The sequence below is a fragment of the Pogonomyrmex barbatus genome, unplaced genomic scaffold (assembly GCF_055798465.1).
Source record: "Pogonomyrmex barbatus isolate J1 unplaced genomic scaffold, ASM5579846v1 scaffold5, whole genome shotgun sequence".
NCBI classification, from domain to species: Eukaryota; Metazoa; Arthropoda; class Insecta; order Hymenoptera; family Formicidae; genus Pogonomyrmex; species Pogonomyrmex barbatus.
Genome location: NW_028297149.1, coordinates 11,469,638 through 11,484,748, shown reverse-complemented (window position 1 = coordinate 11,484,748; position 15,111 = coordinate 11,469,638).

Here is a 15,111-nt window from a genome sequence, read left to right as displayed (position 1 = left end):
GCGCAAATAAAGAGCAAACGAAAAGAGATCGGCAGATCCCGGATACTTTAAAAGCATCGGAAAATCCGAGCTATCTCTGAATGTGCATCTCGTCATGAAGTGAAATAGATAAGTTTAAGTAACGTTGTGAACATCGTCATCTTTGGTATCAAAAAGCTCGACACATTGAGTGTGCTTTAAATGAAAAAAAATAGTTGGAACTTCAAGACCTCATATTTTTAATTTATATTTATAGTTGCATTTCTGTAGTCTGAGGATTTAGCTATCATTACCATTATTATTATTATTATTATTATTATTAGTTAAGAATCTTAATATTAAAACACGGTTGTAAGATATTCGAGATATATCCCAATACTGATTTTTCATTGGAAAGAATATCTGATCCCGGTTTCTCGAATAACCAATTGGTTTCCATCTCGCTTTCGTTTTCACTTCTATCTGCGATTGAATATCGAACAAAGCGTAGAATATTCTTATTCCCCTACAATTTTCTACAGTCCGCTAGACAAAGGCTACGAAAAGTAACCGGACACTCTCCCCCGATTTCCGCGATTTAACGAACAATTTGCATGCATCTATCGGCTTTGAAACGGGAATAGGAAACGAATCCTCGAAGGAACGTTCTCCATTTTTACAAGTAAATTCTACCTTTAATCTCGCCGACGGCGTAGAATAAAAAAGGCGCTCTTCGCGCTCGGGCACGCGTTTTTCTTTGCCTTTGCAACGTCATTATGTGCCTAGTTGCGTCCGTTCTACCCTTCGTACAATCACACTCGGCCACTGTTTCTTGACACCCTCCGCTTGCCTACCGTCCAGCTTCAGGATCCCCTTCCTCTGGGTATGCCATCGGGCTTAACCTCCTTTAACGCCGTCTCTTTTTTACTGCAAATGACTTTTAAGTGGTCTTAAATACCCCATTACGTTTAAAAGTGGGTTATGAATGAGCTCCGCGTTACGGTACTACAGTGTTACTATCTCCCGGGATCGCTTCATGAATTCCTCGGATCGTATCTAATTACACAGTGTTCGGCCATAAACCGAATTTGCTGCACACCGTGATAATTCCTGTCGAGGCGCAAAAATAGATAGAATTTAACAAATTTACAAAAATGGAATTTTACAAATTCGCTTACGTTAAAGAGGTAGATTTTGAATGATGTAAATAAATCACATAATCTCATCTTTTAACTTTAATTTTAACTTTAATTTTATAAATCCTATCCTTTGAAACGCATAAATTTCTCATTTGAGTTATTATGAAACTGGGAAAAAATGCTCAATTAAGTATTGAAAAATAGAAACTACTTTATCGCGTTTATCAAAATGCATTATTTATTATTGAATAAAGTTACCTTTATGTCCAATCAAATAAAAAAATATGAAGACAAAAAAATCATGACAACTCGTATGGTAGCGTTATAATTTTTTCCCACGTAACACTGCTGTATATGCGCAAATGTCAGTCAGGATATGACACAAAAATGGTTATACAAATCATGCCACAGTTTCTTTATGTTGCATAAAATGACGTGTCGACATGTAGATACATATGACATAACAATAATACGTTTTCACGTTATATATATCATTATATAACGGTATATAACGTGATGTAACGAGTCGTTCTAGTTTTACTTGTTATACGGGCTGATGATACTGCGCCGTATTGCTTTGAAGTTATAAATCAAAGCTGATTGAGCTCTGAATTTCTCTCTTTCTCATTGACAGCCATCAATTTTCATAAACTATTGCGCGCTTTAATTGGCTATTGATTGATTGACCGATTTGATTGATATTTCTCAAATGATAAAATTGATGGTCGTCAGTTAGTAATAATTTCAATCTCCATTAAAATTAGTATTTGTCCGGTGTTAACAACTTTAGGATAATTATTAGGTTTATGACAGAAAAATATAGCGGTACTTGTCACTTTTCATTCATCCGATAAAACAGACCTTTATTTTCTTTTAATTTTGTCGACTGTCACTTTAATAATGACTTTGGTATACGCCGTTTACTTCTACCTAATTAATGTTACTTATACTTAATTTCAAAAGTAAAATACGCTACTAGAAACTGCATCCAGGATACTTGGAGATTAAAGTCTGTCTGATCTCAAACACAGTGTAGTGCTGCAAAAAGTTTATGGCCAAGTTCAGTTTATGACTGGGTCCGTTTAAGTGTAACCTCATTTTATCGTATCTAACGTTTTTGCGGGGTCTTTGGTTTTACATCGTTAAGCCAGTCTTCATCCCTCCATCGGTGCAATTAATATTGACCTTCATCGATCACTCCGGCATCGAGCCAGGGCGCGAGCATAAAATCCTTGTTGACTTTCTTTCGCTTCTTTCGTTTTTACAGGAATAAAATTGCCCCTTGTTAACGTGGCCTCATAACGGAAATACTAATTCATTTACTCGCTAATACACTCGGGAACGATAAAGAGATCCTCCGAGTGGAAAACACCCCGGCACGTATAATTCAAGGTTAAACGCTTTCCATCCCCCTTTCTTTCCGCATAATTTATAAATTTTGTAGAAATAAAGGCTTACGAGCGGAGAACCTCAAAAGAAATATAAAATTCTCTGTACCTACGCTCGCTCTGATATAAAACTACTTTTCTCTTTCCGTCGTATTTTTTAATAATGCACAGACTACTTCCTGCCGGTTAAGAATCCTCTCTGTCGCTTATCTGTCGACCTTGCTCGATAGCTCGAGTTACACATACGACAAGAATGATATCGAGTACCTTTGTTTGCATGACAAGACGGATGTTCCGGTGACGTGAGTGAGATTACAGGGGTCGGAGTTCATGCATTAGGGTAGTATACTTTTTGATGACATATCTTACCTCGGGACAGCTTCGTTTTCAGAGATACCGTGGGGGGGGGGGGGGAGGGGAGAACGGGAATGACGGACGAGAGTGGTTCGACGTCAAATCGATAGAATACGAGAGATTCACGAGTGACCGATCGTAATTCTGGAAAATAAAATTTAATACGGTTAAGAAATACGGTTTCATCACGGGGAGCGATGAAGAAAGAAATTCGCGCCGCGCGCGAATTTCTTTCTTCATCGCTCCCCGTGATGAAACCGTACCGTAGGACCGACTTCTCTCGCGCGCGGCTTTTGTAATATCACGGCAGTATTCATTAACTCGAGAAATCTTGGAGCTTTTAGAGAAATTATGAGTTATGAGTGACGCACCTTGGTAAAGTTGCGCGGCATCGCGGCACGAATTTCTCAAGCGTTCGGCATCTCGCTCCGCGCGTTTTCCCAGATACGTAGCGGTAGCAGCCTCCCGGCTACTCGTATATTTCTTATAGTAGTCGGCACTCTGACGTTACGAAGCAATAAATCAGTTTTTCCATCCCAGACGACGTGCATGACGGCGGCTCTGATGCTTCTTCCACCAATGCGTTATCATCAACCGGTGTACCCGGGGGAGGATCCCCCGGGTGAAACAGCGAAGAGCGAGAAGGGTGGGATCGCAAAAAGGACTCATGAGCTTATAAGAACCTTGAATGTTTCTCGCTTCTTATTACATCAGCTATCACGGCTTGGCTTGGAAGCTAAATCGTGTTTTCGCACAATATCCTCCTACCTCCTCGAGCCGCTTTAATCAAGTAAAGTACTCGCAGCCAACAATTAAAATTAGACCACGTCAAAGACACTCTTAAATCGCTCCGCATCGAATTTTTTCCATACTAATTCCTCGTGATCGAGCGATTCGAGTAATTACAATCGGTTTTTCTTCAGTCGCGTCGTTACTATTTTTTTTTTTTTTTTCCCAACGATATCTCTTTCATTTGTAAATGAAACGAAATCGTAAACGATCGTGCGTGATTAATACGAGATAAAAATCATGGCGCGGAATGCGAATGAATGGTGCTACGTTACGCCTCGTGCCATTGGATCTAGATAAAAGTCGTTACGTCGTATAGATGGACATAGATCCGACCGACGTGACGCGACGCGACGCGACGCGACGCGACGAGGGCGAGAGGGCAGAACAGTCATGCGGCAATCTCAATAAAATGAAATCTGCTTGGCGTGTGTCTGCCCCGGGTGTTGGGCATCGAACGGCGGCGCACGGGGCGTCGACTGGTTTTCTCTCAGGACTCGGAAAAGCGAGGATTCGGAGATGTATATATAATACAAATGTCGTCTCAGCAAGTACATACATATTCCCCTTCCACCCTCCTCCTTGCCTTATACACGCGTGTCTACATTACATGCATTCTCCGTCCTCAAACGGATGCATTGTGTCAGCCGGCAACATTCCGTCCCACTTGTTATATACGTATCGGACTCCCTTTTCTCATTATTTGATAAACGTGAGCTCCGAAAAGAGGAATGCAAAAGGGAATTGTTGCGAACGCATGCGATGAGCCAGCGATTGTTCATTAAGTTCGCAAACGAGTATTGTAAACGTGAAGATTAAATTATCAATCCTATCATTGGAAAATCGACATTAAATATAGTCGTGTTTATTGCATTGTAATTAATCCTTTTTCATAAATATAATTTCGAAGGTGTTAACGATCAGATATGTCATTGATAAACAATATTATGCAACAAAACCGTCAATCAAATCGATCTATCTTGATCTTTTTTCCGAAAGTTTCTCAATTCTCAAACGGCTAATGCATTTGCCATCGCACATTATTACTTTATCGCTTCGCGATAATATTGCGTACCTGGTAATTGCCTGTACAATAGCATTCACACAGAGATGACAAATGATGTTTGGACCTTGGAACAATAGTGGCAATTACTGTGACGGTTACGTCATGCTTCTGTATTTCGTAGCGTTGTCATTGTCATGTAGTGGTAATCGAAGGCATCACGTATGTATCTAACAATCAAGCCTGCACAAATCGATGTAATGTATCGCTCTGCCATCTTTAATCCAGTATAATAATTTGTAAAATGTTAATGTAACAAGCCGCTTGTTTCCAAAAATATTCTAATAAGAAAGTGCTCTCTAATCGCTTTTTTATCTCTCATCGCAGTATTATTGTTACGTAAAAGAAACAATAGAATACCGTAGTGTTTTAAGATGTTGCAGAACATGTTTGAACATTGAAGTAAAGATATCTTACAGAACATTAAAAATTTTTTAATTACACGGTGCACGTTGTTGATATAGGACATTCGAAATGCGCGCAATTTTTGCGCTTGACATTTAGATGAAGTTAACTAACTTGAGATTATCAGCGACGGTGGACTAACGAGACGGAAGAAACACGGTGTTTGTGTATGGCCATTGAACTATACTCTAACCAACAAGAATAGGTACAGCTATTATTCTCGGGGTCACATGATCCAATCTGAGAGAGAGGGTAATCACAATGGAAAGTTGATCTATTTCTACTATAAATTCTTGTTTGTCGTAAAGATAACGGACAGCGAATGCTGCATGGAGGAATAAAAATAATATAACCCAGGTTTCACGCGGTCCTTGTCGATAACGACCTGATTGCAATTACCAGGTGGAATACAGTTCGATGTGTATATGGTCGTCAAAATAGTCTAAGATCTAAACGGCGCGGCCATACAACGTGGACAACAGACAAATTTCTCGTTCTGATAATATGGCGGACGGAGGATTCATTCTGTCTGCATGCACCTGCTACCAGTAAATCAATAGCAGATACCCGCTGTCGCGTAATTTGTGCGCGTGGTGGTGCATATACGGCATGTACGGCGTGCTACACCCTGTCGCCCCTGAGGGGGCGACCGGCAGCCCCCACGGCGCGATAAGATAAATTCTCTTTGACAATAATAGCTGTTAAATATTGGTCATACGCATACGTTCGGTGGGCCACACCGGAGAAAGTATATATATCGGACATATCGGAGGTCGCATAATTTATTAATTCGTATCGAGATAATCTATTTTGTGTAAATGTGATGCCAGATTGAACAAAGCGCCGCGCCGCGCAAATCAAACTCGGACTTACACGCGTAAAACAGAGCGCGCACGCACTTTGATTTATCGAAACTCGAGAAAAAGGTACGATAAAAAAAGATATCGACGCGTCTCGTCATGTTCAAAATGTTGCGCGTGAAATAAAGAGAACACTTCACTTTTTTCGTATTTTCTTTTCCTTTTTGATAAAAAAATTTAATTGGCTATTTAATGACCAATATTTCTAATTTAATAGTATTTTTGATTAATAACTAACTCGTGAGGTAAAAATAATTCAATAGTAAAAATAAGTAATTATATTTACTATGTAATGTGCAAACAGAGTACAAGACCTTTGGAATTAAATAATTTCTTTTTTTTTTTTTTTTCGTAAACAGGATCAGCTCATGTTTTGATTAATTGGTCAAATTCGCTTGTGATTCCATTAGCGATTTTTATAATGGATAAGTAAAATCTAAATAATGCAAGCAATGAAAATATTATAATTAACGCAAAGCAGCGGAACAGCATACCGAATTAAAAAATGAACCAATCAATGCATAATAGTATGTGGCAACGGTCGAATTGTCAGTAAATCAACAGTTAATGGACAGTTAGATTGAATAGCTCTTCCAATTTTAATTTGCAATTCCGCTCGTTCATTGCATATTGCAATAGCAGTATATATATATATATATATATATATATATATATATAACTATAAAATTCATCCATAACCCTACTACAAAATGTATAAATAGTATTAAATCGCGAACGTGAAATAAATTGATATCGAAAATGAAGCGCAATTGAATTCCAATAAAGTTCAACAATGCGACACGATTTTTATGTCATTGTGTCATCGTGTCAAAACTGTAACTTCCACATTGCCCCACTCGAAATTCATTCGTGCCACAGCGATCCTCTTGAGCGATAGCGATACCTCCGAAGACTCTCCGAGCTTCGCGGGCATAAATTTTCTAAATTAGAGGAGCGTAAGGGCGCGATTCGATCCGTTGTTCCTCTCGGCGTATTCAAACTACAGGAGATAGCGATAGATGGAGGGATTCCTGTAGTTCGAGGGCCAAAGTTTCGAACGCTGCGTATGCGCTTAACATCAAGGAGCATTCGCATATATAGCGTTCGCGTACACATCTTCGTGACTGGAACCTCCGGAACCTTCCAAATCGACCGAAATCAAAGTACTTCACCTCTGCGAGCTTCCGCTCGCAAGTCCAAACTTTCCGAGAAAATTGCAAGCATTACAAACTTGATATATTGCCGAATAAGAAAACCACTTTGCTAAGAGATTGAAGATTTGTTCAAAACAAAAGGCTTTCACGAGCAAATTATCTGTAAATTATATTCGCTACTTAATTATTGGTATGTGATATTCGCATGTGCATAATTACCTTGCGTTTTGTTAAACGAGGTTAAACGAATTTTTTCCATATTTCAAATCGAAGCTTTCCATTATAGAAAATGTTAATTAGAATTTTCCTAATATTGAAATAATATGCGTTGAGTTACTTTGCTTTTGAACTTTTCGTTTAAAAACAGTACATTAACATAATAACGTAATAATTTTCTATCGCTGAAATTCTATCGCTAAATTTAGCAGCAATTTTATTCTAAAATTCTCGCTTGTATCACGACAGATTAAAGTCACTAATTTTCATTCTTTTTAATTGTTTGTAAAATTAATAATTTTCATAATATAACGATAGTATGTTACATCTCTGAAATATACATTCAGGTTTCATTCATACCATGCTAAACATGCACTGGGAATATTATTGCGTGTAAGTCAAAGGGTTTTGCAAAACCGTGTTCTTTGAAAGCATCACCACGATCGTGATTTCCACGCGCGGAATTTTCCAGATTATTCCCGACAGCCACCCTCGTCGCGTAGTATTGAAACCTATTCAGGACGATGGAGCATTTGCGAAATTGAAACAAATAATTCTCTGCAAATTGCACAGGACATCTCTTTGTTCCTACGTGAATTGAGTCGCGTATAATAATCATCTAAATTTCAACAGTTCTGCTACTAAATTTATAACGCGTATATGCCCCAATTGTACCGAGAGAGGAAAATAAATTTGTATTTTTTGCTTTGAACTAAGTCTTTTTAGAAAAGGAAACATATTGTAAATAATGGAATATGTCTCTTTGTGTCGCGTAAAAGATTTATCGAAGTTCCCCACTCATTCGAGATCCGATCTGCATATTAAGCAGCCGAACAGGCTAACGGATTCCGAATTCAGAAAGGATTGTACCTTTATGCGAGTCAAGGACTCTCAGAAGGCAGACACTTTGAATATATTGCCGGCATGTTCTCGATTTGTACGCTCGCAGGCGGAAATTTCCGTATTAAGCGGTTCAACTTCCGTTTACCATTGAAACTCGTGCGGGTCGTAGGAAGAGAAGAAAGGTAAAGGGGAATTGACTCGCACAATTCCGAGGGCCAAACTTCCGAATGCTGCGTTCGCATTTAGCATCGACGAAACGGCAATCGTGCGCAACGTCGGATTAAGCAATTTTAGAGCCCACCGCGTGAAATTTCCGGGTCCTCCTGCGCTCGCCGGCAAAATACTTCCGACTTAATTCGATTACTGTGCACCACCGAGAGTCCCTTTCGAATCCGATTGCGCTCAGATTCAACGTAATCCAAATTTATCGCGCGTAGGTAGCAACCACCTTATTACATTGGTAAAGACCAAATGATTTTCGAATAGAATAACATTAGCTTACAATCAGCGATTAAATTCTCAAGTGTGCCTTCCACCCTACATACATAGCGAAAAGTTGTCTGTTCGTCAAGTCAAGTGGAAAATCAATGCTTAAGAATGAAGAATTAGAAGTCAAAATTGGGGAGAGAAAATTAAAATACAAGAGGTGAAAGGCGAAAGCGGAACAAGACGAAAAGGTACAAAAGTTGAAAAGACAACTTTCGTCGTTTCCGCGTTAATGAAGTAAAATTAAATATTTAAATATAATGCTGTATACAGTTTGTCTAGCAAAAGTCGCTTTCTCAATCTGCGCACCGAGAAATATTTCCGTACACGACAGGTGCCTCGACAGGTTGAATCAGCACTCCAGGTGCGGACCGTCCGAAAGCATCTTGAGGATGCTGCCTCCCTATCGGCCATTTTGAAAGCTTCGTCTCGTCTCTCGTCCCCCTTTCCAACCTTCTTTTCAGTGCTATCTTTTCCACTCTCTCTCTCTCTCTCTCTCTCTCTCTCTCTCTCTCTCTCTCTCTCTCTCTCTCTCTCTCTCTCTCTCTCCCTCCTCTCTTCTCACCGTTCGCGTTGACTCACTACCTCCTCATCGAGCTGGCTGGCCTCGTTACCACTCTAGACGCATAAATTGGGAAAGGTGCGAGCAAAAGAAACCCACCTCCTACAGCGATGCAGCGCCGACGCCTCTCTTCTCCGACATTCATTAGATACCTTGTACCAGCGCCGCGGCCGCGGTGTTACGCCCTGCCGAGATACGCCCAAACTCTCCCGTTTATGAAGTAATTTGCCTCCCTGAAAGAGCAAAGTTCTGCAGGTAGTAATAAGCTTACAGTCGCGTCGTTGCCGCGCAACGAAAATCGACGACGAATCGGCGCTCTTACATCACCCCCTCGACGATACGTGAGAGCTGTGGAAAACCGCCAAGACAAAAGCAAACGCGAGGGGTTGCCGCGCTAAGATTTCGGGAATAAATCGTCACTTCGGGTGAAGATCACATCAGATAAATGAAAGTCAATCGGGGGAGGGTAAGCTTTGAATGCTAAAAATTTGTCGATAATATACAATCGGGAAATGGCTTAAATAAATAGTTGTAGTTTTGTAACAAATGAACTAAATAAAATGGACTAACTTTGAAGTTGTTTTCATTAATAAATAACATAATGCAAAAAGAATAGACGCATATTAACTTGTAAAATAATATTGGAGTGATTATTTTTTGCACCAAAATTTTTTAAACATTATCACTGATATACTCATCACGTAACCAGTCAAATTTTCCTCTTTTGTAACATTTATTTTTACAATTTTTTATATAAGCATATATTTTGTACGCACTGTTATACACAGCTAATAAAAACCAAGCACTTCTACACATTAATATTTATGCAATTCACTTCGTTCTGTCCACTTATCACAAAATAACAACTACTTAGTTTCAGCAACTTTCTAAATTGTCTCTCCTGTGTGTGTGGAGTGTTGCGAGTGCATTTAATTCGCCTCGGGACTTTGCTACTCGATTTGACAAAACTCACGTGGATACGTAGCAAAATACATATCATTTAAACCCGTTTGTCAATTACGAGTTACGGCGCGCGAGTCACTCGCGAATTACCCTGCGGATATATACAAATCGCTGATCGTGAAAGAAGATCCAAAGAAGCAACCAGATCTTCTTTTCTTTTACACCCCGCGGACGCCCGCTCGCGAAGCAATGAAATCGAATCACGGAAGCTCGGGGAAAATGCCGTAGGGGAAAAAGAGAGAGAGAGAGAGAGAGACGTCGCTTCTTTCACCGTAGACAATTAAACAGACACCGACTGCGAAATTGGCGTCGGGCCACTTCCGTGTGACTTTATCAGATCAGCGGCCCCGTGGGGAATGGCAAACTGCGCTGGAAATGGACGGACCATACCGGACAGCTCCAAAGGGGGTCCCACGTAATACGTTCACGCAGTTAACACACGTGAATACCTGCAGCAACTTGCTACACGTGCAAGCGGACGAAGCGGCGAAGGGGGGGGAGGAGGAAGGGGTGAAGGGCTCTGAAACGCCGGCTCGTCAATACAACACGTCTGTGTGTACGTCCCGAAACGTAATATTGATCACGTTAACGTCGTTTCACGGTTGTCGCGCATTCATGCAGTCGGTATATTCCGCCTCGCGCGCGATTCCGGCTTATTAAGCAACGGCGCGAACGTAAAAGGGGTGTAATTTACATTGGTCATTGTTCCGTCGACTCGTCGTGCGCGTTATAATGGAATTGCGAAACCGTTTAAACCGCGGACACGTATCTATGGGGGGAGGGAGGGGGAGGGGTCAATATTTGTTCAATGGAAACTATCATCGGCCCAGTTAGCGAACTTTCGTACGCTACGGAATGTATAAAACATTAGAAACGCGATGTTTGCTCGGATCGGAGCTTGAGGGTTGCCTCCAGGTTGCGGAAATACGACTTTATTCGAAATAGTAAATTTTCCGATTTTTATAAGTCTCGTCTTGCGCGACCAACTCTCACCCACTTACATCGCGAAACGTAAAAATATTGGAAAATGAAATTACGAGATTGATCGAACTGACTTTACAAGCGCATATAATCGAACGTATCGAACTTGCAAATTGTTTCGCACTTATTCGGATTGTCTCGATCGTAATTCGATTTTCTTTTTTCTCCGATGCGGCGCGCAATTAATCCTTTTAGATCACGCGCCCGTTGAAGCAGAGGTACACTTTAATTTAATATGATCTGATTATCCGCTGATTACCCATCAAACACAGTGTGCATGTAACGTGTACGCTGCGCGTACGATTTGTCGGCACGAAACCAACAAATAACAATACGAAAGTGCATAGCTGCACTGTGCATATCGTGAATCTCTACGAACATGATGCATGCATTACTTTCGTCGTGTACCTGTAATGTTCGTTTTCGTCCTGTGCAGCCAGTAGCAAATCGTTTGGTGTTAGCGAATGGAACAGATAATTTAATATAATTCTAGCCAGTGTGTTTAATAATGGAACGTTAATTATGAAGTAAATGGAACATTAATTACCGAGCAAATTGCATGACAATCTGATAATGTAAAACTACTAATCAGCGCAGGAGACGCTATATTGCCCTGTCTGTTGTAAACAGTTGCAAATAATAAATCTTAAGAAGCCTAATAAATATTATGCAAATTATGTATTATATAAATCAATTTCTAAAATATTATTACTTAATAAAACTATTTGATGAAAAGTGATAAAACTTAGGTCGTTGCATTATTAAAAATAACAACTATTTCTTATTCATATCAAAATTTTAAGAGAATTAAGAATTAACTCGCCTAATTAATCTAATATTCCAACTGCTTTTGGCCCATTACGATTGCCAAGGGAAAGATTCCTGCGCGAGGAATATCGTACGAGCTTCATTCATATTTCAACCAATCATGCAAGAACAAGAGCAAGAACTCAAGAGAGCTCGCGGGAGTTATATTAGGCCAGAATATTTCAACTCCCGCGAACTGAACCTCTCATCGATTTCCCCCTTCGTGAATACTTGATCTAATCGTACGGTCGCTTTAATGGAACGGCGATTTACAGCGGAACATTTCAAAATAAAGAGTACTTTCTCCGCCACCCGTATTATAAAAGTAGCGCATGTTAAAAATAGCGCCGCTATATTGCGCCACACATTTGCGAAAACGAGCCGGTAAATCGGATACGCTCCTCGATAGCGCACATGTGAATTACTCCGCGCATCGATTTCGCGCGCGGAAATAGACACTTTACATGCGGCAGCATGTATCGGATACGATAAACGCTAACGAGGCGTCAAGCCAAACGTGTAGCGAATATTAATGTAACTTCAAGATTAACTCAAACGTAAAGAGATCTGCTTCCTCCCCGCCTTCGGTTACGATCGATTAATTAACAATTTTAGCACCGGCCCTTGCTTTTCTCGAATTAAATACCCAACGAAATGCAAATTATGCGTGTATCAACAAGTATTCCAATAAGATAAGACAATAACAGTAAAATGTATGAGCGCTTCGTTGACTTAAAAAATTGGCAGATACCAGAAAATCGAAAGGATCTTTCTATTTTATATATTAAGAATGAAAATCAGATACGCGTGAAATAAAATTATTGAGACGTATTAAAAGACGGAGTTTTGTTATTCGTGATTGATTCGTCAAGAAAACAAAAGTCTCGTAACTCGATTGACTAAAATTATAACTAAATTTGTAATTATTTATTTACGATCGTCAGATCTTTGTTTCAAAATTTTATAAAATTCTTAGCTTCTTATATCTTTGAAACGAGGGCTTTAACATCATAAATTCATATAAACTTTTCATCGTAAAATCAATGAACTTGCCTATGAACTTTCAAAGTGTTAGAAACTTGAGAAACATTTGTGCGATAAAAATATGATAAGACTGTATATATATATATATATATATATATATATATACGCAAATATAAATGCAAAAAAAAACCCAAGTTTAGGAATCGTGACGATAATTATAGGTTCTTTTTGATTGAACTGATTGTTCACAGTTTATCTTTCTTTCTTACACTGGAAGAAGAAAGATAAACTGCGCACTAATGCAGCCAGTTCAGCTGAAAAGAACAGACCTTACGTTATCGTCGATCGCGTCACACACAACTGAAATATTCGAGGCGCTCAAAGGCGCATCGCAAAAATCCCTTATTAAACTTATGGTTCTCCCGAGGCACACGGCCATGCGCGCATGGGACGTAACGTGGCCGCTAATCGTATTGTACGATTTCACGCCCTCGGCATGGCGTGTACCTGTACAATAGCGTCGGTCCTCAATAGCGCATTATTACGAATCTCACGATCGTACAGTACGTACCGCGGTGCACGATCCGCTCATTACGTTTCATTTGTCCGATGCCATGAGCGCCATTTACGCTTGGCAGGCATCATTAACCCTTTTAGCGCCGGATGAGTGAACCATCGATCGTACGTACCATACGTTATGGGTATGCACAGGGCCGACTTTAGCGAGGCACGAGGCCCAATTTTAACGGGGCTTTCGGGATCAAAAAACGGACGACTGCAGTTTTATAATAAACTCGCCTCTCGCCTCGCATGAAAAATTTCAAAGGTCGCCCCACGTGAGAGCACAAACATCAAGTATCTCGAAGCGGAGAACGACGTTGGATAAAATCTATCAGGGCTCGAAGTCGATTATCGTTTCGTAAATTTCGATTTATCAAAAGCGAAAGATTCTCACACTCGTTCTCGCTTGACGGTAGGATGATAAGTACTAATTCGTTTCTCCGCAGCTGAAATAAAACTTGCGTACCGTGATTAATTGCGACCCTTCTATCTCTATGAAAGGTCGATCGAATCGGAATAAGATTGACCCGGAGGAGGGGTGGGAAGGGACACGCGTGTGCACGTCTATGCGTATCGACGTGCTCGGGGTATACGAATACACGCTCGGGCACGTTCTCGAGAGGGAAATAAGCGACGGTGCGCGTCTCGTTTCGCGTACCTCAGAAAACCCCGGCTTCTGCGTCGCGACGCTGCGGGGCGAGGCGAGGTGAGGCGAGACGAGGGGCGACTCGACGCCGTTTCAATGCCGATCCATATACCCGTCAGGTTCACGCAGACAATCTCAGACTCGCGTTTTTTTTTTTTTTCTTTTCTGAATACGCGAGCGATTTACCCTTATATCCATGACGCCGTGCGATTTAAGAGCTGCCGATACTACGGACGCGCGAGAGCGATAACCAGATGCGCGAGAAATTTCACAGAAGGCTGATCGTAAATCCTCGATACCATTCAATCGAGAATCAATGCGCGCATGTATTATTTGCCAATTGAAGCTACCTTCCTGCCGAGAGTGACGATAAAACAGCGCCGTTCCTAGCGTTCATAACTTTCCCAAGTGTCCTCTAATTCGACGTAGGCGTCTCTCTTTTTGTTCCAGCGAACTGTAAAATTGTACCGTAACTTTATTCTTGCCCTTCCTGTGTAACGTACAAAAATATAAGACTGATAAAAAGAAGCCTGTTTTATCTAATTATTTGACGTGCTTTTTTCCTGTTAAAAATAGAACATATATATAAGAAAAATCTTTAGAATTTAATATACTATACCTTGTAACTTTGACATTAATGAATTATATAATAACAGATTCGTAATAATAAATATAAATAAAAATTAGTAACAAAGAAACACTATTTTTTTATATATAAAAATTTTTTCTTTATATTAATATATAAATCTATTTTATTACCTAAATTAGAATTTTTTAAAATTATTCTATTCCATCATTCCTTTATCAATAGTCCTGACATCTACCGTTGCCAAAACGCAGTTACTCCAAAGAAAAGCTATGTCGGCAACTGTCCTTCCACTTTTTTCATTTAAAATTAATTAAAAACACCAAGAATGTACACATTTTTATTATCAATAATACATTTTATATT